General features: G+C 40.8%; 1 long non-coding RNA gene across 1 annotated transcript in view; it reads right to left on the reverse strand.

The window, feature by feature from the left end:
- Positions 1 to 1,187: 1,187 nt before the first annotated feature.
- Positions 1,188 to 23,578, reverse strand: part of LOC147822930 (uncharacterized) — a 62,884-nt gene continuing 40,493 nt past the window's right edge. The window contains exons 2-3 of the long non-coding RNA XR_015444751.1: positions 21,933 to 22,147; positions 1,188 to 11,744 (exon numbers count right to left, since the gene is read on the reverse strand). This is a non-coding gene — a long non-coding RNA (uncharacterized LOC147822930). The remainder of the gene's footprint in view (positions 11,745 to 21,932; positions 22,148 to 23,578) is intronic.

Here is a 23,578-nt window from a genome sequence, read left to right on the forward strand (position 1 = left end):
GCGGGTAAAAAAATTGGTGAGGAGCTTGGGCGAAGTGGCCCAGATCTGGAGAGCTTTTGCGTTTGCTTGAAGTCAGCAGCTGTCTAAGTCCGCCTGCCGTGTCCTTTCTGGATTTTATCCAAATTTCAGTGTGTTTTGGAAGCTCTTAGGAGTTGGTGGTTCATGGTTTTGACGGCCTCATCTGTTCACAGAAGACGAAGTTTTCTCTTTACTTTTGGTTCTCTGTTGTTTTCATTTAGAGGTTTCCTGGAATGAGTTCATTTTCCCTTCAATGGGAAGTTTTTGCCTTGTTTTTCTTAACAGTAACAATATTCTGTAGCATAGATGTACTTTAACTATTCCTCTGACGAAAGATGATAAAGATTTCTTTCCTTCTACTTGTTTGTTCTTGTAAATAATGCTGTAGTGGGCATGGTAGTACATGCCTGTAGCCACTTTGGAGGCCGAGGCAGGAGAATTGCCACTATTTAACGCTAGGCTAGGTTCTGTAATGAGTTCAAGTCCAGCCTGAACAGCAATGTTTCAGGATACTTGCTTCCCCGTGCCCTGCTCAAATGTTCTCAATCTTTTTAAATTTTATAAAATCAGTAAATGAAAATTTGTATTTCATTGCTCTTTTAATTTGTATTTCACTGGTCACTGAACTTTATTTTTTATTTTTCTGTGAATTACTGGGTTGTTTCTATGACTGCTTTATCTACATGTTATTAGTGTGTGTGTGTGTGTGTGTGTGTGTAGTGGTTTGTTTTTGTTTTCTTTGGTACTGGGGGTTGAACCTAGGGCCTTTGCACTAAACTATATCCCTAGATATTTTTTATTTTCTATTTGAGACAGGGTCTCACTGAGTAGCCCAGGCTTGGCTCCAGCTTGCAATCCTCCTGCCTCAGACCTCCAGAGTGCTGGAGTTATAGGCGTGGGCCACCTCACATGGCCATACAGTTTCATTTATATAAATAAAAGGGTAGATATATTTATACCCATGTATTTGTATACAAGAAATTATTTCTGTAATTTATATATAACAAACAGGTAACTGTGTATGCGTATATAGAAAAAGAATAGAGATCTAGGGATCTGTGGCAGGAAAGAAACTTATTTTTAAAACTTTTTATTGAAGTATAACACATACTGAAAGTTTGTAAATTAAACATTTATATTTTGATAAATTTTCAAAGTACAGCTTCATAATCAATACCAGGTGTCATAAGTTTGTTTAATACATCACTGTCTCAGCATCTATTTTTAGAACTAATGTAAGTTATTTGAAACCCAGTTGTACACTATCACCTTTGGCCTAGTTAAATTGTCCCCTCCACATGTGGTTACTTATGACACAGCCTGCTTATTCCTCATCCTGTGACCCAAACCCGAACATATGCCATGATAAAACCTAATGGTCAACACCAGTCATGTAAATAAGTTTCCTTCTCTTTAAACTAGCCAATCCACAACTCTGAGGGAGAGCCTGAAGGATAACACTCACAGACCTTACTAAAGGTATTGTCATACAAAGCCTCCCTCTCTCACTCCTCACCACTGGTTGAACACACCGCTGTCTTTGGACTTCCTGCCAGTCCTTCTGTGAATGTCTCTCACGGCTCTTCGAGTGATACACCTTATCTGTGTGTCACGTGTCTTGTTGGCTGCCTGTGTTTCACCTGACCATCACAACCAAAACAAACTCTCCTGTCAAGGCTCTCCTGGACAGTGGCTGTGTTGGTACGGAAACAGAAGACACAAGTCAAACAGGAACCACAAGGGTGCCTGTCAATATAATCAAGAGACACAACTGGTCATGAGCTGGAGACATAGGCATAAGCCCATCTGTCTAAATAAAGGAGTATTCCTTGAAAGTTACACTATAAACACTCCTGGAGTCAGGGCTAGAATTTATACCCACACTTCAGAGAGCAACCTCAAGACCAAATTAGATAAAAGTCTGATACCAGATCAGGAGATGTTTTTGCTTTTAATTATATACTATTTTCTGCTGTGTAAAGAATTTTTTGCAATGTACATCATTCACATTTTCAGTGAAAATTAATTTTTTAAAAATCAAATTATCAATGCCTCTTGTTTTAAAAAGTATAGACCAAGGGGTGGAGATTTGACTCAGTGATGCCACACCTGCCTCGAAAGCGCAAGATCCTGAGTTCAACCCCTGGTAAGGCAAAAAAAAAAAAAAAAGTATAGACCAGTTCTTAAACATCCCAAGCCTTAGAGACAGACATTGTTTAGAAATACAGGTCCTAAAGAAGGGAAAGGAAAAATGATGAGAAATGGAAAAAATGGAAATAAAGTCTTTGTAAATAGGGAAGGGTGGACGGCATGAAAGGAGGGCTAGGAATGGGGAAAAAATAAGAACCAAGATGCATTATGTAAAGGTACAATTCCCAATGAGAAATGTAATTGTGTTGTATACCTACAATGTACCAATAAAAGAATTTAATAAAGTTCAAAAAAAAAAAAAAAGAAATGCAGGTCCTAACTTGAGTTTCTGGCCTCTATACTTCTAGAAATGTCCCTGCAGGGATTTGCTATAATAATGCAAAACCAGCTATGTATAGTGCTGCCTTAATCTATTTTCTGTTGATATGTAACAGAATATTTGAGACTGGGTTATTTATTTATCTATTTATTCATTTTGTGGTACTGAGGCTTGAACCCAGGTCTTTCACACTGAGCTACATTCCCAGACCTTTTTTATTTTTTTATTTTGAGACAGGATCTCACTAAGCCACTAAGTTGTTCTGCCTGGGCTTGAATTTGTGGTTTTCCTGCCTCAGCCTCCTAGCGTGCTGAAGTTAAAGGTGTGTACCACCATTCCCAGCTGAGACTGAGTAATCTATAAAAGAAAGAAATTTATTTGCTTCACAGTTCCAGAGGCTGGAAGACCAAGATTGGATGGCCACCTCTGGCAAGGGCCTCATGTTGCATTATAATGTAGCAGAAAAGTAGAAGGGCAAGCAGGCTTGTGTAGAAAAGCCAAAACACAAGCAGCATTCTTCCTTTAAAACTGACTCTTGCAGTAACTAGTCCAGTCTGGAGAGAATTGCATTAATCTCTCTTAAAAACCCAAGCACCTCTTAAAAGTCCTACTACTTCTCAACACCTACATTAGAGACCAAATTTCCACATGAGTTATGTGATAACCAACCTGACTCCATCTTGAGCCTCACCGCCATTTTGTACCTGTGCTTGGACAAAGTGCTTGTGCTTGGACAAAGCACCCCAAACCCCTGTATCCTGTTTGGCAGAAAACTTGCTGCAGTTGCAGGGTGTTTTGAAGCTCACCTAGTGTGTGAAACTTCCTTGTGCCCCCCACCCCCGGCCCCCACCACTAATCTGGCATGGTTCTGCTTCTGGAAGATTCCACTTGCTCTCCCCTGACCCCTCCCCAACTGAAAGCATAATTTAAAAGGAAAAATCAAACTGACTCCCATAGCCAAGAGAACTTCCCGGGCACTACCATCCCCAACCCCTGGGCTGCCGGTTTTAATAAACAGAGTCAAATCTGGCACAGAGTGTGGCATATCTCTATTGTTCTAACTTGCTTGTCCATAACAGTTATATACGGATAAACCATAATCAGATCATAGCACGCCTTTCTGTTGGCCCTTTAAGAAATCTTCCTTCTGACCTTGGGCAGGATGGTTTTTAGTGGAGAATTCCTGGCTTTAAGGGTTCCTTGCCCCAGAATAGGCAAGATACACTGGCCCTTCTTGTACTTGATCTAGATATGAGAAGAAAGAATCAAGAGGGGTTTTGGTTTCTGGGATCCAGTGTGCTATGGTGTGGATCTGGAATATCCCCTGGCTGCCCATGTATGGAAGGCTTGGTCCTTAACTTGACACTACGGAAAAGGAATCAGTTTCCTGTCATGTGCTCCCATAGGCCCCAAACCAATGACCTGAGCAACCATGGACTGATACCTCTAAAACTGTAAGCCAAAATAAACTTGTCCTCTTTTTCTTTTTTTGGTACCAGGGATCTACCTCAAGACCTTACACTTTCGAGGCATGCGGCAGCACCACTGAGCTAAATCCCTGGCCCAACTTTTCCTCTTTAAAAGTTGATTACGTCAGGTATTTTGTCATAGAAAGCTGACACACAAAGCAAAATATCCATGAGTGTAAACTGTAGTACTGAATGTCCTGACTTGCCCTATGACGGAACAAGTTGATGTCTTAGCACTGGTAATGCTTTAATATGATTTTTATTGAGATTAAAATCTTTATAAAACTTTTTACAAATGAGAAGAACTCTGTCACTGGTACTGAATACTGAATGTCACTTTTACTGAACACTTGATAATGCTTCTTTATTAATTTAACCTGAAATTAGAAAGCAAAGCAGATCTGCTCTATGAATCTATGTTGGGGCCCCTAAGACTACCTTCAGGTTTAGTGACTCACTACAGATATTCACAAAATTCAGAAAAGGTGCTATAGTCACAGTTATGGTTTATTGTAGCAAAATGGTATACATTAAACCATGGGAAAGTGCTGTTGCAGAAATCTCGGAAAGAAATACACGGAGACACAGAATTCAAATAAAATAATAAAATTTCTTCTCGAGAGCAGGAGAAAACGCCAGAAACTGGTCTGGTCAGTATCTGCACCCTTTGTTCAGCATTTGCCTTTTTATATCCTTTTTAGCCATTATCTCATCCCTAGTGGTCTTTGATGTGTAAATACAATTCCAGTTCCTATTTACAAGTCACAGACACAAGATAGGCACATATACTTTGTAAATTCACCCTGGCATGGTAACTTTGTTAGGTTAGTGAAGTTATGGGTTAGAGTCAGATAATCATCACCTTAAACAAGGATGTATGGGAAAAGCAAACCTTAAAAGAACACATTACTTATTTTGCTTCTACAACTACCTTAATAGTCAATCTATTAAGTTATCTAAAACTTTTCCATATCATTCCTCCCTCTGTTTATTTCAGGATAATTCTTCTATCCATTACAAGTTCTATCCAGTTTATCTACATTTCTTAACACTAATATTTGGTAGTCTTGAGCTTCAGCACTGCGCTACTGTATAAATTTTGAAATCCATTGGATGACACAAGGACCAAACATTAATACTGATATTATAACAAGAAGGAAACTCAGAAGAGGTCCTATCCATTTTTTTCATCCTGCCCAAGTAAAATTAATCCCGTAGGACAGCTCTCCTATACCAAATTTCTCATCAACAGCCTTGATCTGATCTTTTAGTTTATCTAGTGATTCTTATACTACACCAGATTTATTAGCATATTAACAACTCTCTTCACCAAGAAATAAGCAAGTCCCTCCTTTCTGGGCTGTGAGCAAATCAAGAGCACGCCTATTCTGTAATGACATTGGCCAGTGAATCTAGTTGGGTTTCTAAAGCCTGAAGTGTGTCTCGAATTTCCTCAAGATCTTTTTTTTTAATTTCTTGTCCTAATGAAATATATTACTCCTTGTAGCCAAATAAGATCCCATGGGGCTGGCATATACATAGATATAGGATTACATTGACCTTGTTTACAGTTGTTACAATTACCAGTGGCTCGTCCAACAAGGGAGCCATTGATCCAAACTTGTGTTTTCTCTTTGCAATATAATTTTTCATTAGAATAGCTCCCCACAGTCAGAAGTTACCCGAGGTCCTCTATAATGTTTTTATCAAAGAATATTGTAAATGGATAGCCTTCCGGTTCCCATTTTACCGTTTTAAAAGTCACATATTGTTCATCAAACTTTTCATAGCTAGGCCTAAACACCCACAGTTGGAAAACAAAGAAACTTAAGGCAGTGGTGATCTGGCACAGCACAATAATCCATGTCGTCCTTGTTGGTGCTTCCATTCTTCAGCCGTGCGTTGACTCACCAGCCTCCGGAGTGGTGAGAGCAGGGCTTTGAGTGCGTTGTCTTTCTCGGCTTTCAGCATCAGCTCTATTTTTACCTTGTGCAATGAAGTCTTTGCCTTTCTGATGTCCTGAACAATATATATTACTGAGACTTTGCTAGATTCCCACACTGCCTGTAGCAACTGTATAATTTCCTGTTTATTTTTAATTAGCTTCCCTTCTGCCATGAGAAGACCTCGCTCTCGGTAAATCATGCCAATGATGTGTCGAAAAGTCCGTATATATTTACCTTTTTACCCTTTGCCCATCAGAGTGCCTGTATGAGTGCCCAGAGCTTAGCACACTGTGCAGACTAAGGAAGGGGGCCCCAGCTAGGGTCACCTCATCCTTTGTGGTTACCGCATATCCAGCATGATGAACCAGATCTTCCATGAAGCTGCTCCCATCCGTGAACAGAACGAGGTCAGCATTGAACAAGGGTGTCATTTGCAAGTCAGGGCGGCTGGAAAAGAGCTCATCAGTGACACTCAAGCAGTCATGATCAGGAGGACCTGTCTCTGTGGGCAAGAAGGTAGCAAGATTTAAAGTTTTTATAGAAATAAACCACAAGCGGGGATTCTCATGGAGAAGGGCTTGATACTGAGTAACCCAATTATTTGAGAGCCGATGATGCTCCCTTGTGTTCAGCAGTTCTAGGACCACATGTGGAACCTGCACAGTCAGTTCCTGACCTAAAGTCAGCTTGTCTGTTTTTTGAATCAACAGAATTGAAGTTGCTAAGGCCCTAAAACAATGAGGCCATTGTTAGGTCTCCCACTACCTCAGCAGCTATTATGTATAGTAGCTGCCCTCTTCCTATCATGCCTTGCCCCCTCCCCTGTGTGACGTCATGCCATGATGGTTGCTCTCAGCAAAGAATAAACCCTTCTTCCCAGCATGCCCCTGTTCCCGCCTAGAAAGTAACCTAATACTCGCTCACCTCCTACCACCTAGTAACATCACCAGCTCCTCCATTCCCTAGTCACTACCTCACTCAACCCCACCTCAGCCCCTACAAACCCCACCCCAGTCTCTATAAAAGACTCTCCCTGCCCTGGCCATATTGCTTTTGTCTCTCCTTTGTTCAGAGACAGCCTGGCAGATCTATTCCCCTAATAAAGGCTTGTTGTGGCCTGGTCTGGTCCTGGTTTTCGGCCCTTTCACCTGACAGCCATCCTTTTGTTACTGAATTTAAATTTTTAGACAAATATGCCACCAGTTGATTTCATGGGCCTACTTCTTGGGTCAACATTCCAAGGGCCACATGGTGTTTTTTTTTTTCAGTCACATATAGCATAAAAGGCCACTTTACACCTGGTATACCTAGGGCTGGGGTGGCTGCCTAAATCAATTTTAATTTTTTAAAAGCTTCCTGCTGTTCTACAGTCCAATGCAGATGATTCTCCCCTTGTCCTTTCAGGGCTTCATAAGGAGTTTAGAGATTTCTGTAAAACCCAGAATCCAAATTTTACAGAAGCCTGCTGCCCCAAGAAACTCTCAGCTGCTTCTTTGTTTGGGGGTTAGGGATGGCACTAATAACCTTTCATTTTCTAGGCAATGCATGCCCTGTGTTATTTGAAATCCTAAATATTTAACATGCTGTACACAAATCTGGGCTTTTTCCCATGATACCCTATATCCAGTTTTCTTGTAAGGGAAGGAATAACTTTTTGGTGCCTTCCCAGCACCGTTCTTGGGTTGAGCTGCATAACAGTAAGTCAGCCACATACTGCAATAGGACACAGCTATATTGTTCCACGGGGAAGGCAAGCAAGTCCTTGGCTAGGGCTTCCACAAAAAACGTGGGTGAGTTTTAAATCCCTGTGGCAATCTGGTCCAAGTAAACTGAGTCTTTTTTTTTCATCTTTTAAATCCAAACAAGTAAGCCATGCTGCTTCTGGGGGTATCAGACCCAACACAGCATAGAGGTTAGGGACCACTGGGTGCAGCGTTACTGTTCTGTCATTTACAGCCTGTAGATCTTACAGTGCCCATCGGGTTTCTGAACAGGCAGCAAAGGGGTGTTCCAAGGTGACATATGTTCTCTAATAAGTCTGAATTCCTTTAATCTCATGATATGGGGTTTAATTCCAATTCGGGCTTGCCTGGACATCAGGTATTATTTTACACCAATGCGGCTGAATTGTCTTTTAATTTTACAACTATGGGTGGATGATTCTTAGCTAAGCCTGGGGGCAATTCCTCTGCCCATATTCCAGGGAACATAGTTCTTAATTCTTCCGGAGCCTGGCAAACATCATCCACATTGTAACACTTCCATTCATCCTCTCTTTTAGTTGTTACCATCATGATGAGATCTCTTCCTGGGTCTAAATGCAGAGATGCATTTCCTCATTGGGTGAAAGTTATTGTAGCTCCCAATTTAGATAATAAATCTCTTCCTAGTAAGGGGCTAGGACATTCTAGCATATACAAGAATTCATGTTTCACTTTATGTCCTCCAGTTTCACATGTCCTTTCATAGCAAAACTGGAGCTTTTCTGAAATTCCAGTGGCACTAATCACTTGGGTGCTCTCTCCGCTCAGAGGAGCAACTGGAGCTGCTACTACTGAATGTTCTGCACCACTATGTACCATTAAGGACATATTTTGGCCCCCTATCTATATATCAACAATGGGCCCATGGGGGCCTAGCTGCATTGAGCCCGGTCTGTGTCAGTCACTGTCCTCCATCACAGGCAACAATGTGCCAGTATCCTTCCTTTCCTTCAAGTCCTGCTTTTTCTTTTCCTTGAGGCTTGTCGCTCTTTTTCCTTCTCTTCCTTGGCTCCCATAGCTACTGCTATCTTCCTTCCTGGCTCTCTTTCTCTTTCACTGTCTCTCTATTCACATACACTTTCCCAGATAATTGCAACAATTGCATTATATTCATGCCTTCCCAAATCTCCTGCCTTTGGATTTTCCTTCTAATGTCTGGTGCTGACTGGGTTACAAAAGTTGTATTAATTAGCTGATGGTTTTCTGGAACTGCCGGGTCAAATGATGTGTACATTCTGTAGACCTGGCAAAGCTGCTCATAAAATTTCTCAGGGCTCTCATTTGGCTCCTGCTGGGTCTCTGACACTGTAATCATATTAGTAGGTCTTTTACTTGCAGCCTGCATTCCTGCTAAAAGGGCTGTCCAATAATTTCTCAAATTTTTCTGTCCTGCTTGGGTACTGGGATCCCAATCAGGCCGCACATTTACTGGAAATTGCTGTTCATATCAAGCATCTGGATTCTGTATAGCACCTGGCATTCTAGTGGCATTAACTTTTTAATTTTTCCTAAAATTCTCTGTATGTTTTAGAGGTTAACAAAGTTCTACAAAGGTTTTCACAGTCCTCCCAATTAGGACAATGGATAACAAAGATGGAATCAAATAATTGAAGCATTTTAGAGGGGCCTTAGCAGAAAATAAATGACTTTTTTCTCTGGACCAAGCCTCTTTTTATCCTTTTTAAAGTCAAATCTCAAATATCGCACCTTGGTCTGACATATTTGTGCCTTTTTCCAACAGTTTTTTCTTCTAACTCAATAGCAGAAGGTCATATTGTAACCTGTTGGCTCTTAAACCCTTTGAAGATCACCAATGTACACATATTATAGTAACATATTTAGAATTTAATCCTTTGATGACAACTAATGTAAACATATTTAAACTTTTTATAACATACTTGAAACCAACAAACATACATATTTTTTTGATAAATCACTTTCATGCATCTTTTGACATACCGAGGCCTTCTGGTCTTGTATATCTTTTTATCTTTTTTTTTTTTTTTTTTTTTTGGTACCAGGGCTCGAACTCGGGTCCTTGTGCTTGCACAGTGGGCAGCGAAACCACTGAGCTAAATCCCCGGCCCCTTTTTATCTTTTTAACAAGACAAACATAAAAAAATTTTTATATCAAAATTGTATCTCTTTTACTTATAGCTTTTAAATATATATTTTTTATCTCACTATAGACCTTTTATCACAAACTAGTCTTTAGCTGTTAAAATTTTAAAGTATCCCTTTTTTCATTCTCAGATTGTTACGCTTTAAATTTGGTTGGCTGCCAATAGAATGGTAGTAACCTTGAGGGATTTCTTATCAACAAAGTACAGAAAAGAGCCAGTTAATCTTATAATTACAAGTGAAGAATTTACAATGTACAAGAAATACTTTAAGCACACCAATTAAACATCAACTCAAACTAAAACAGATACATTTATCAATTAACTAAAATTTGTAACTTTTCAAACTGAAACACAGATACATTTATCAATTAGCTAAAATTTGTGACCCTTGTGAAATTTCTTACTTTCTCTGGCTCTGTTTTATGTCCTTCAGAGTTTTTTTAGCTGTTTTTATTTTTTTATTTTATTTTATTTTTTTATTTTGGTACCGGGGATTGAACTCAGGTCCTTGTGTTTGCAAGGCAGGCGGTGGAACCACTGAGCTAAATCCCCGGCCCAAGCTGTTTTTAATTCATTACTTATTTTTTCTAATTTTTTAAAAATTTGAGTGTAAGCCCTATTTGATCCTTTCTGAGTCTGACCACAGCATGGTGCTCTGAAGCCAAGCAGTTTTCATGCTTTTGCCCCCACCTCCTCCAAACCTGTGAATTTAGCAACTCAAAAGGAGGGGGAAAGTCTAAATTCTCTCAATCTAGATCTGGTTTCTTTTCAGCATCGTCCTCTTTGTGATGGAGGACCAGAGTATTGCTTTTTGCTTCCAGGGCACACATATGAAGCCAAGGAGGCATTCTGTGGCACAATTTGAGCCATAAATCAATATAGGGAAATTGATCTGGATGTTCCCATCCAGGGGTGGTGACTGTTAGCCAGACAGACCAGACGAGACCCTCACCTAGGGATCTCCCAGTTGGCCAAGTTAGGCAAATCTTGGGCCATTCTAACTCACAAAAAGCTCTAAGTTTTGGGGTTTCATCTTAATACCATAATTTCCAGTAAAACCTTTCTTAAAATTCCTAAGCATGCATTCCAAAACAGTAGGATGAGATGTTTCTGTCCCCAAGATCAGCCGATCAGAGTGTTGGTGTGTGTATGGGTACCCTTGTACGGAGATGCAAGACAAACAAAGGTGGGGGATCACTCACTCGCCTGCCTGGCTGAGGGCTTCTCAGCCATTTTAAGGTCTGTTCAGGCTAAGGTGGGCTGTCACCTAAGCTCACCATTGTGCCTTTGTTAAATGCGACCACACACAAATTCTATGACTCAGGGAGGACTCTTTAAGCACAAGCACTTCCTCCCTCTGTCTGGTTCCGCAGCTCGTTTCACACACTTTCCTATCCAGAACTCTCTCACTCACACATTTATTCAGAAGTTATCACATTCCCTCCCAGTGGCCCCCTAACCATAACCAAAACAAATGAAAGAAGCTACCTCCCCAAATGGCAAAGCACAAGGGGTGATCAGGCCCCTGCACTATTTTTGCCCAAAGTTCACAAAGTGAACCAAAACAAATGGGAGGAGCTATCTTTCCAAATAGCAAAGCACAAGGAGTGATCAGGCCCCTGAGCTGTATTTGCCCAAAGTTACAAAATACAAATTCACAAGGCGAAGCCGAAAGTTAATGACTAGGGGGTTTCCCGGGTTTTCTCACCCAGCAAAGGAAAAAGACAGACACCAAGAGCAGCAGTCCTCCTTCTGTAGTCTCCTCGGGTTGGGGCAATCCTCCGCCAGTGAGCAGGCCTCTGTGTTCTATTGGGGAGCCTAGGAAATTAGTCCCTGGGGTGTGCCTTTCCTCTCAAGGAGACAGAGAGCTGCTCCCTCCAGTGGGGTTTGGGCCGATGTCCAAAAGGGCTATTTCATTCCTGATTCCAGGCCAATGCACCAAATGTTGCAGAAATCTCGGAAAGAAATACACGGAGACACAGAATTCAGATAAAATAATAAAATTTCTTCTCAAGAGCTGAGAGCGGGCGGGAATGCCAGAAACTGGTCTGGTCAGTATCTGCACCCTTTGTTCAGCATTTGCCTTTTTATATCCTTTTTAGCCATTATCTCATCCCTAGTGGTCTTTGATGTGTAAATACAATTCCAGTTCCTATTTACAAGTCACAAACACAAGATAGGCACATATACATTGTAAATTCACCCTGGCATGGTAACTTTGTTAGGTTAGTGAAGTTATGGGTTAGAGTCAGATAATCATCACCTTAAACAAGGATATATGGGAAAAGCAAATCTTAAAAGAACACATTACTTATATTGCTTCTACAACTACTTTAATATTCAATCTATTAAGTTATCTAAAACTTTTCCATATCAGTGTTGGGTGTGGTGGCACATGCTTATAATGCCAGCACTTAGGAGGCTGAGGCATGAGGATTGCAATAACTTTGAGGCCAGACTGGGCTACATAGAGTTCAAGCCTATCCTGAACTACATAGGATGGATGGGGGGGGGTGCTACATTGGTCGAATTTCAGAAAAGATTGAGTGCAAGCTTCCAGTTGGTCTCTCCCTTTGGAGTTGTATGGACAATGTAACTCTTTCAGTAATGATATCTTAACAACACATTCAAAGTATTGTTAGCCAGGGAAACTTACTTAAGCTTTAGTGTCCAGAGTTTTGGGGGGAAATTGATAACATAGGGATGGAGTGCCCATGGGACTAACTTCCCAGAGACCAAAACTGATACAGCATGGCCTACAGCTCACTCCCAAACCCCATAAATGAAACTATTGCCATAAACTATCTGGCAGCATCCAGGACTCCAGATTTACCAATATCCCACCAGTCCTCCATATTCATGATTCTCCATCCACAAATTCAAACAACTATGGATCTAAAAAATACAAGGTGTCTGAGCTAAAAATATAGAATTTTGTTCTTGTAATTATTTCCTAAACAATGAAGTATACTATTTACATTGTATTAGGGATTATAAGTAACCTAGAGATGATTGAAGCTGTAAAGTAGGATTTCATGGATTATATACAAATATACTATTTTATACAAAGGACTAGAGCATCTGCAGATTTTTGTCCATGGGGTTCCTGGAACCAATGCTCCACAGATACTGAGGGATAACTACACTCTCACAAGGTAGCATATTCCATGAGCTTACAAGTCATCTCTCAGGAGTTAGTCAAGGCTCAGTTTCTTTGAAATATGTAGGATTTGATGGGCCATGGATGTAGCTCAGCAGCACAGCACCTGCCTGGCAAGTGCAAGACCCTGAGTTCGATTCCCAGTACCAAAAAAGAAAAAAAAGACCAAAAAAAGAAATATGTAGTTTTTGAACATCCAAACCTGCTGAGCTAACCTTGTACTGTACAGAAACTTACATTTCAGTAAAGTCATTCTGTGTCAAGTTACATTGTCAGAATCACAAAAAGTATTCAAGCTGCTTTATACATGTCTCCTGGTGCCAAAGATTAATGAAATGAGAACTTCAGTCCTGCACAAACTTCCAGGGGACATATTTTTCAAGTTCAAACTATTGATCCAGCAGCATTTTTTAAATCCTGATACAGTGTAAAGGAAATTTCCATATTTCTAAATCCATTTAATTTTACCATTGAGAGGCTTCCGCCTAACCTTCAATTGGAAGTGATTAACTTGCAATATAATTACATGCTAAAAGACAAATGTCAAGACAAAAGAAGCTAGTAGAATTCTAAGTATATGCCTATAAATGCCTTCCAACTAATGAATATGATGAATTAAACTTGTGGATTCATATCAGTATTTGACAATACTGTGTGAAACAAGAGATGATATGCATAAAAAACATTTGCAGGAGATTTAGATGAGAGAGAACATTAACCAATTAAGTTCAATGCAATCCTCTCCCCACCAGAAAAACAATTCTGTTCTTCTCATTAGTAGATTTCTATTCAATTATCATTATCTTTTGAGTTTTGAAATTTAAAAAATTATGAAGTACAGTATTTTCCTCTGGTTATTCAAGTACCTAGGTGCTATTTTCAATTTTACTCTTGGCCTACAATGCCTACAGTAGTTAGTGATTATTTTCAGAAAAAGTTTGATGACTCTTGGTCTATTAGACAGAAATTTTAGTTTTACTTTGATTCTACCCAGCTGTCCTTAAAGCAGAAACTCCCCAGGAGGAGACCCTAATGTGGGGAGGCAGACACCCACTCTGTCTCCCCCTGCACCTAGGGAGCAGCCCCTTTCCTCCTCTTCTGTGGTGATCCAGCACATTCAACTCATGAGCCTTCACACAACAGTGGCCTGTGGGTGAGATGACTGATCTCAGCCCCTGAGTGGCAGAGTGCTATGCTAGGTGGGTGGTCAGCCAAGGAAGATGGGCCCTCATCTGGAAGAGCCCTGAAAGGTCACACAATCAACTAATGGTAAAGCAAGACCAGAATCCCAAATCCTGGTTTCCAGGGTGGGGATGGGGAAGGATACGGAACTAGACCCACCTCAGCAGTTCACATTTGTTTTTCAAAGCCTGAATCTGGTAGGGGCTTTCCGGGACTGGAGGCAGCAGTATCCTGGCCCCCAGGAGAGACCCAGCTATTTTGCTTGGCTCTCTCTTCCCTTTTTTTTCTCCCTTGTACTGGGGATTGATCCAGATAGATTTCAGGGCCCTTGTACTGAGCTACGTTCCCAGGGCTTTTTTTTTTTTTTTTTGGAAACAGGATTTCACTAAGTGGCTAAGTTGCCCAGGCTGGGCTCAAATTTGTAATCCTCTTGCTTCAGCCTCCTTGAGTGCTGGGATTGTATGTGCTGTTATCAAACCTGACCTATTTTTCCTTTTAAAAGTTATCCGTTCTTTAAAAAAATGTTTTGTGTCAGTTTTTCATACTACTGTATGTTGTACATAGCATATTGTTACACTAATGCTATAACAGTTCCTCTGCATAATTATACTACATTTTCATATACAGGGAGAGGTTAATTGGGCAGTCTTAGGCAAGTTGCGTAAATGCTTTATGCTTCACTATCTATGAGGGACTATCCCTTTTCTAGATAAGCTAATTTCTTTTCTTTTTTTTTTTTTTTCTGGTACTGGGGATCAAACTCAGGACCTTGTGGTTTCGAAACAGGTGGCAGTACCACTGAGCTAACCCTCGTCTCAGGTAATTTCTATATAGCAAAGGACTTCATCCAAAACTCATACCACCCCACTTCCTTTATTAAATTCTCACATACCAAGCCAATATTCCTTTGCCCTAATCAACCCAGAGCCAGATACCAGACATCAGGGCAACCTCTACACCTCAGAGCCCACTGGAATCATTCAAACTAGCCAATCTTTTTCTTTCTGGTACCGGAGAGCGAACTCAGGATCTTGTGCTTGTGAGGCAGGTGCAGCACCATCAAACTAGCCAATCTTAAGCCTGCTTATTTTGGCTTGCAAATTTGTTTCTGTAAAAACTACAGTAAAGTCTTCTGCCCAGAATTCCCTTCCCTCTTTCTGCCCCTTAAGAGCCCCTAGTGCTTTCCTGTATACAGTACTCTTGGGAACTGCAGTGACTAACTATCTCTTTAATGTCAGTCGCCTCTTGGTCTGTTAGCCTCACTGTGTCTGAATCATAATAAAACCTATATTTGAAAATAGGGGAGCAGAAAGACAAGATGTGGCATGAGGGTGGAGGGGAGGAAAATAGTGGGAAGGAACAGCCCCAGTAGTGGCACATGCCTGGTAATCCCAACACTTGGGAGGCTGAGACAAGGAGGATCAAAAAGAGTTCGAGGCCAGCCTGACTTACATAGTAAGTTCAAGTCCAGTTTACACTACATGGTGGGACTCTGTCTTTTAAAAATAGGGGAGGGGAGGGACTGGGGATTTAGCTCAGTGGTGTTGCCACCTGGCTCAAAAGCGCAAGGTCTTGAGTTCAATCCCCAGTACAAAAAAAAAAAAACAAAAACGGGTGGGAGGAGGAAGAGAGGAATAGTAGAGGGCACCTGTGTCACTTTTTGCATTTGTCATCTTCCCTTTCTTCTCCCTCCACCTGATCCTCATGGGTCATTGTCCTCTTCTCTCCCTTTCTCCTGAGTTTCATCTTATCGCAGACAATGAGTGAATTTTGAATCTGAAGAATGAGGTTTCCCACGTGCATGAAAAACTAGAGAGAAAAATCTCCCTTTGAGGTCAGGAGGGTTTACAGGTTAGGGAACCTGACTTAGAAGATTGTGATAAACAGAGGATGTTCTCAGACATCTGCAAGCTCTTGTGTAAGGAAAACAGATTTGCTTTTAGGAGAGCTGAGCCCAGAGAGGCACCCTGGTACCTCAGCCAAAACTGTACATTTCATTACTCTTCCTGAAGAGGTTTTTGGAAGATAGTGAAGACCTTTGAAAAGACTATAAGCATTTTACTGTGGGAAGGTGGCATTTTGGTTGGGGAAGAACTGAGACTTAGGCTAAGATGTAGCATTTGGCCACATTTTCCCAGAAAGTTTCCTCAGGGCTGCAATCGATTGCTTCCTAACTCTTAGGAATCAAAGCACGGCCCAGCTGCTCCCTTTAATTTTTGTCCTAGCTATGGGAATACCCCGAGTATGGAAAGGAGGGAGCACCAAGCCTCCTCAATCTTGGAATCCAGCCAGGCACAGGCCCATAGGGTGGACTGCCCGGAAGCCCTGAGGAAGGATGGATTGGTGAAGGAGACAGTGAGGCTGAGACAGAGACCACTGTGGGGACAAAGGGCAGGTACACTCCTTGGCCCTTAACTGGTCACTCAATGAAAGCATGATTTGTGTTTTCTTCTGAGGCAGTCATGGACTTAAAGCTGCTTTTGCCTACAGATGCCCCATGGGAAGATAAAAGCAAAGCTTGACCTTCAGTTTGTATTCATTTCCTTTATTACCTTAAAACTTTGTGTCAGATCCCTGCTCAGTTCTGCATATAGGCATGTTAATCATTTAGTGAGTGACTATCTAAAAATTGGCAACACAAGTGTGATCAGCCCTAAACTTATATAATCTATCTTATTCCCCGCAAGACTTCGGACACCAATATAAGAGATTTACAGGGCCATTCAACTACCAATGGGTGCCCAGAAGTCTCAGCTATTGCCCTAAACCTAAAATTACCTTGGATTCCAGCCAAGCCTTCTACAAAACTGAGATCCCCCAAGCACAATCAATGATCTTGTGGAAATCAAATTGCTCACTAAAGCAATAAGAACACTTGCAAAACCAGAGCTGAAATAATGATCAACCAGACCCTAGCCCACCCCAACGATTCTATAAAAGCTGTTTCCATCCCTTTGCTGAAAGGCTGCTCTGCTCCTCTTCATCAGAGCTGTACCCTCATCGGCTCCTAAAGCTGAAACACTCCCATCTTCACCCACTTTCTAACACTGCTTAATAAATCAGCTTATGCCTCTCACTGGCACATCCAGAAAACTGCATTCAGGCTTATTTGAGGCCCCCTCATCTTCTCTTTTGAGGGGCCTCCTCAGAACCTGCCCAGTGACAGGGCCTCTGAGGAAATTAACTAGGAGAGGAGAGAATTTTCAGGGCAATCACTGTGAGAATCATGGTCTAGGGGTAAGAAAAGCAGGTCAAGTGGCTGGATCCAAGCCCACTGTGATACTGCTCTTGATGTTTTTGCATTCAGCACCACCACCCCACTTCAGTGACTAGGTGTTCAGGGTAAAAGAACTTTCATAGGAAACTCCTTTGTAGTTAGGGTTATGAGGAGTACAAAATATTTTTCCACAGGCCAGAAAGAAAGATAAGTGTAAAGGTGAGCGGTCCAGAGGAGGTGGCGAACTGGGAAGGTTCAAGGCCACCAGCAAACAGAGAGGATCCATCCTACACCAAACTGCATACAGAATCTCTAACTCATGTGCAGCACATTCTATCCCTGATGCATCCAATCTCTACTTCCTCCATTTCAATATAACTAATGTGAATAATGGAAAAGGGCATCACAAGAAGTTTTAGGCACAGAATATATGGAGATTTTGGATTTTCCTATAATTAGATACTCTATTACTTGCCTTTCTTTCTCTCTTCTTTCATTCTTGTTTTCTTCCTTTGTAGGAATCCACCGTGACCTCACTTGAGCCATTTTTTTTTTTGGTACCGGGGATTGAACTCGGGTCCATGCGCTTGAGCAGCAGGCAGCAAAACCACTGAGCTAAATCCCCAGCCCTACAGGAACCATTTTGAGTCATAAACACCATGACTGAGTAACCAGAGCCTGTTTTCTGTGAAATGTTTCTTGGCACACTATACATAAACAAAACCATAAGAGTGGTATGTGGAGCTTTATGACTAGGCCCTACCACTGTCAGCACCAGTAATGTGCCTTACATCTTTAATGTTAGCTTGAAACAAAACAGGAATATTCCAGTTCAGATGGAAACCTCTTTGTCCTGAACACTTGGTCCTTATATGTGAGCATCCTCCCTCTGGCCCAAGTCAAGGGGACTCACCAGTCTGGACAGCTGCTGTTGATCATGTTTCTCCCAATAAAGATTACATTGTGTAATCCTGGATTTTTCTGCCTCTTTCTTTGATCTCTCAATACCTTCTGCCTATAGCAGTCAGTTTTTCTGTTTGTTTATGCTAGAGTTTCCTGGCACAGCCTCCTCCTCCTCCTCTTCTTCTTTCCCTTTCCTCTCTCTCTCTCTCTCTCTCTATATATATATATTTTTTTTTAAACTCCATCTTCTCTTTCTTTTTCCTCCCTTCCCTGCCATTACTCCTTTCTTTCTTTCACCCCCTTCCCTTTGTCCAGTGAACACTTATGCTTTTCCTGGCTTTATGGAGCATAGAAATGAATTTGAGGTATAATTTCATGTCTTTATCTCTCCCAGCTATAAGTCTCTGAAGAACTTCCTTATAAATAAGCAATTACAATTCAACATGATTAACACTGTGGTGGAGGGATTTATAAGCCCTTGAGGAGCCCAGGGGAGGAAAAACTTGTTAGTGCTGCTGGGCTTAAATCTTGAAAGGTGAATAGGAATCAGACAAGTGGATAAAAAGGTAAGGGCAGAGGTTGAGTGTATCTTCCAGAAAGGACACAGCAAATAGTGGAGAACTACCAGAGTTTGGGGGGAACAACAGATGGGAAAAGAATGTAGCTCCCCAGTATCTCCTCCAAATCTCACAAGTGGCATCTAGTTTCCATTTTTTTTTGGGGGGGGGGACCGAGGATCGAACTCGGGTCCTTGCGCTTGCGCAGCAGGTGGCGAAACCACTAAGCTAAACCCCCGGCCCATGTGGCATCTAGTTTCAGTAGTCTTGGTAATCAGTGTGGAATAAGATTGCTGCAAAGTGGGAAGAGTGCCCTTATTTTTTCAGCCCTTTTATCATTCAGAAATAAGTTGTTCTATCATCAGTACAGCACAGTACTTTTGCTACTTGGAAACTACATCACTCCTCTCTAATGTCTGAATTAATGTGCTTTGACATATTGCTGTGAAGCCACTTGAACACTATCTCCTTATATGCATATCATGGCAGGCTGTAAGAATTTTGTGTTTCTGACCATTTAGGGAGCTCTGTTGGCAGCCTGACTGCTGGACCGATGTCATGGAAGAGTGAAATGTGCAGTGTTGTCTACAGGTCAGAGCTGATCCCTGAAGTGTTTGTTAAAATTTGAAATTATATAAATATAGAACTTCTTTCTTTTTTTTTTGGTACCGGGGATCGAACTCGGGTCCTTGCTCTTGCGAGGCAGGCGATGGAACCACTGGGCTAAATCCCCGGCCCATAAATATAGAACTTGAGAGCAATTTTTCAGGAACTTATTACAGAAATTTAACAGGAATATGACATCCAAACACATGATCCTTTTTATTTGTATCGTTTCACAAAAAATTTTGGTTCATGAGAATAAAAACATTGGGATTTAAACAACAATAAAAATGAGAGAGAGAGAGAAATGAGAGAGAGAGACAGAGACAGACACTTTACCACAATTGGTAGTATTGGTCTAGAATGGAACGACAATTCAGGACCGCGGACAGCACCCGACCTAGTTCCCAACCGCTTGTATCATTGCTTCTACATCTGCTCCCATATTCAGTGAAGAATCTCACCTTACTCCAGTGAACTACCTTCCAAATCCAATGGTTGCTTTTTTTTGCTCTTGTCTTACGGGACCATTCTCAGTTTTTAGCTTTTGTTAACATCTGTTATTTTAGTTTAGAAAATCATTTCCAGTGAAGGATTTTAAAACTTTCCCTATGAGTATCAATGGCCATATCACTGGAATGGAGGAACAATCCTTGGTAGCTGGAACATATTAATGTTAAAACACCAAACTGATGTTCATATACTATTTAGTGCTTCTAGGAGGGGATAGGAGACAGAGTTTACTCCTTCTTGGGTCCAATATGTGTTTTAAAGTCTGACCCATAATTTGTGCGAGCAAATAAATGCTTCCCACTTATCAGTCAGTTGAATGACCTCGGACAAATTATTACCAAATTCATTACGTTCCCTAGGCTGCTCTCAAATTCTTGGATTCAAATGACCCTCCTGCCTTAGCTTCTTAAGTAGCTGGGACTACAGGTACACATTACCATGACTGGCTGAACTTCTTTTTGACACTGTTTCTCTACTTGTAAAATCAGAATACTATTAAAATCTACTTCATAGCATTATATTTAACATTAAGTCAGTTAATGCACTTAAAATGACTTAGAACAGTACCTAAAATGGAAGAATAAAAGGTATCATCATCAAATGTTGCTGACTAAGCTAATAAGTATCTGTTATCACCAGGTCCTAGGAAATGGAGAACTTCATCCCACTATATGGATAGGGCCATAGTTTTATACTGATATACATGAGTCTACACTGTGATTTTTAATCTACTACCCTCCCTAGGGCACTATGACCTTCAGAATTTCTGAGGTTATTTCTTCCTATGTCTTCATCTTGTCACATCAGCCTTTCCTTTAAAATAAAAAAAGCAATTTAAAAAACACTGTTGTAGCTGGGCATAGCAGCGGATGCCTGTAGTCTCAGTACCTGGGAGGTGGAGGGTAAAAGATCACTGAGAATTTGAGACTAGCCTGGACTACATAGAGAGTTCAGGGTCACCCTGAAATATGATAGTGAGACCCTGTCTCAAAAAAAGAACTGGTGTAAAATAGATGTAACATTTACCATCTCAACTCCTTTTAATGTTCAATTCAGCAGTATTAAATACATTTACATTTTGTGCAACCCACCTCCAGAATTCATCAAATTCACAAGCTGAAATCCTATACCCATTAACAAGAAAAAGAGATTAGAGTGGAAATGAATGACAAACAGAAAAGAAAAACTCTAGATAAAATTAACAAAACCTCATTCTCACAGTGGTGAATTCTCAAAGGTCCTTATTTCACTATCCTCACTGACATGCCACATGTTTGAACTTAATGATACTGTTTGGTCTCCTGTCCTGTTTCTGAAATCATCTTTTTCACACTATATCTGTCTGCCGTCTCATCTGTGTTTCATCTGCTGGTAGCAGTATTTGTTGAAAGGCTATCCTTTCTCCCCAATAAGGTAGAGTAGCACATTTACTTTTTTAAAAAACTGACCATAGGGCCAGGGATTTAGCTCAGTGGTTCCTCTGCCTGCCTTGCAAGGGCAAGAACCCAAGTTCAATCCCTGGTACCAAAAAAAAAAAAAAAAAACTGACCATAAATGTAAGGGTTTATTTCTGGACTTTCAATTCTGTTTCATTGATTTATTTACTTATATTTTAGTAAATACCACAGTGTATAGTGTTTTGAAATTTTGTAGTGTAAGCCTTCAAAATTTGTTCTTATTTTTCAAAATTATCTTTATTCTTCCTAGGTCCTTTATTTTTTCATGTACAATTTAGGATCCCCTTGTCATTTTTTACAGAAATTTGATAGAGATTGTGCTGAATCTATAGGATAAGTGGGGGACAATTTTTATCTTGAAAATACTGTATTCTGAGTCATTAAAATTGATTTTATTATATTCATTTATTTCTGCTTTATCTTAGTAATATTTTATAGTATTAGGTACAAAAATCATGCACTTTTTAATGTTATTATGAATACAATTGTTAATTACTTTCTAGGTGTCTTAGTTACTTTCTCATTGCTGGGACAAAATACCTGACACTCACAAATTGAAGAAGAAAACATCTATTTTGGCTCACTGTAGAGGTTTCAGTCCACAGTTGGCTGGCTCCAAGGCAGGGTTGCATGGTAGAGGGGCATCGCAAAAGAAAAACATCCATGGCAAGAGAGGCAGAAAGCAGTAGAACTTGGGCCAGAGGTTTAGCTCAGTGGTGCCAGTGCCTGCCTGGCAAGCACAAGGTCCTGAGTTCAATCCCTGGTTCTGGAAAAAAAAAATCTATTCTCAGAAAGCAGTACAACTCAAGGGAGTAAAAAGGATACAGGCCGTATCCTCAGTGACCCAACTCTTCCCCCCAGGCTTTATCTCACAACCACACATCCAGCTATAAACCCATCAGTGCACTAATCCAGTCATGATTATCACACATCCATGACCCACTCAGCACCCTAAAGCCCCACCTATGAGTGTATGAGGCTTTGGGGGGGAGGATCTAGATGTAAGCCATAACAGGGTGATTTCTGATTGCTAGCATATAGCAATACAACTTATTTTTGTATAATGATTTTGTGTCCTGTGACTGCTAAATTCATTTGTTAGTTATAGTAGATTTTTATGGATTCTTTCAGACACATGGAACTGTGTCATCTGCAACTAAAAAGGGTTTTACTTCTTTCCTTCTAATGTTTTTGGGTGGTGTGATAGTTAACTGACTGTGACAACTTGAGTAAGAGACACCCAACTAAACTGGATCAGCATAGTTCTGAGTGTGGCCAAGGGGATTTATTGAAGACAGAAGCCCACCTTAGGGCAGTTTGTCACCTGCATGGTGTAAAGGGAAAACAAAAAAGGAAAGATCGCTTCTGGTTTTTTTGGAGGGGCTCCAGTCTTCACCTTCACCTTCACCTTAGATATCATCTCATGGCTTCCAGCACAGACCCTTCAGCCACCTGATATGGACTCACATGGGGCAGTACATGGGGCAGTACAGTGGGCTCCATGCCTTTCACTGATCCTTTGGATCTCCAGTGCACAGACAGACCTCTTGCATTCTTCCACATCTGACTCTGTGGGCAGCCACTGTAAGCCAATCTTGTAAATTCTTTGTGTGTGTGTGTGTGTTTGTAAATTCTTATATATTTATATATCTTGTATTAAATCTGTTTCCCTAGTAAGCACTGATTGATACAGGTGAGTAATGCCTTAATGTGCTGCTTGGAATCTCTAATACAATCTTAAATAAAAGTAGTGAAGAAAATATCATTGCCTTGTGTATTAGCTAAGTTCTCCAGAGAAAAAGAACTAATAAATGATATAGATATAGACAGATATGAAGATATTTATTTTAAGGTATTGGTCCACATGATTATGGAGGCTGAGAACTCTCACAGACTGCCTTCTGCAACCTAGAAGCTGAGGGGAGAAGACAGCATACTCTGAAGGTCTGAGAACTGGTAGCTGATGGTACAGATTCCAGTCTGATTCTGAAGGCCAGGAGCACTGAGGGTAGGAGAAGACTGATGGAAGATGCCCAGTGACACTGGCCATCTGCTTTACTCAGTTCACCAATTCCAACACTCATCTCTTCCAGAACACCCTCACAGACATACTCAGAAATAATGTTTAACCAGATCTCTGGACATCCTTTGGTCCAGCCAAGTTGACACTCATAAAATTAACCATCACTCTGGTTCC

The sequence above is a fragment of the Heterocephalus glaber genome, unplaced genomic scaffold (genome assembly GCF_053883595.1).
Source record: "Heterocephalus glaber isolate CG9 unplaced genomic scaffold, H.glaber_assembly_v1.0 deba00001606, whole genome shotgun sequence".
Classification (NCBI taxonomy): domain Eukaryota; kingdom Metazoa; phylum Chordata; class Mammalia; order Rodentia; family Bathyergidae; genus Heterocephalus; species Heterocephalus glaber.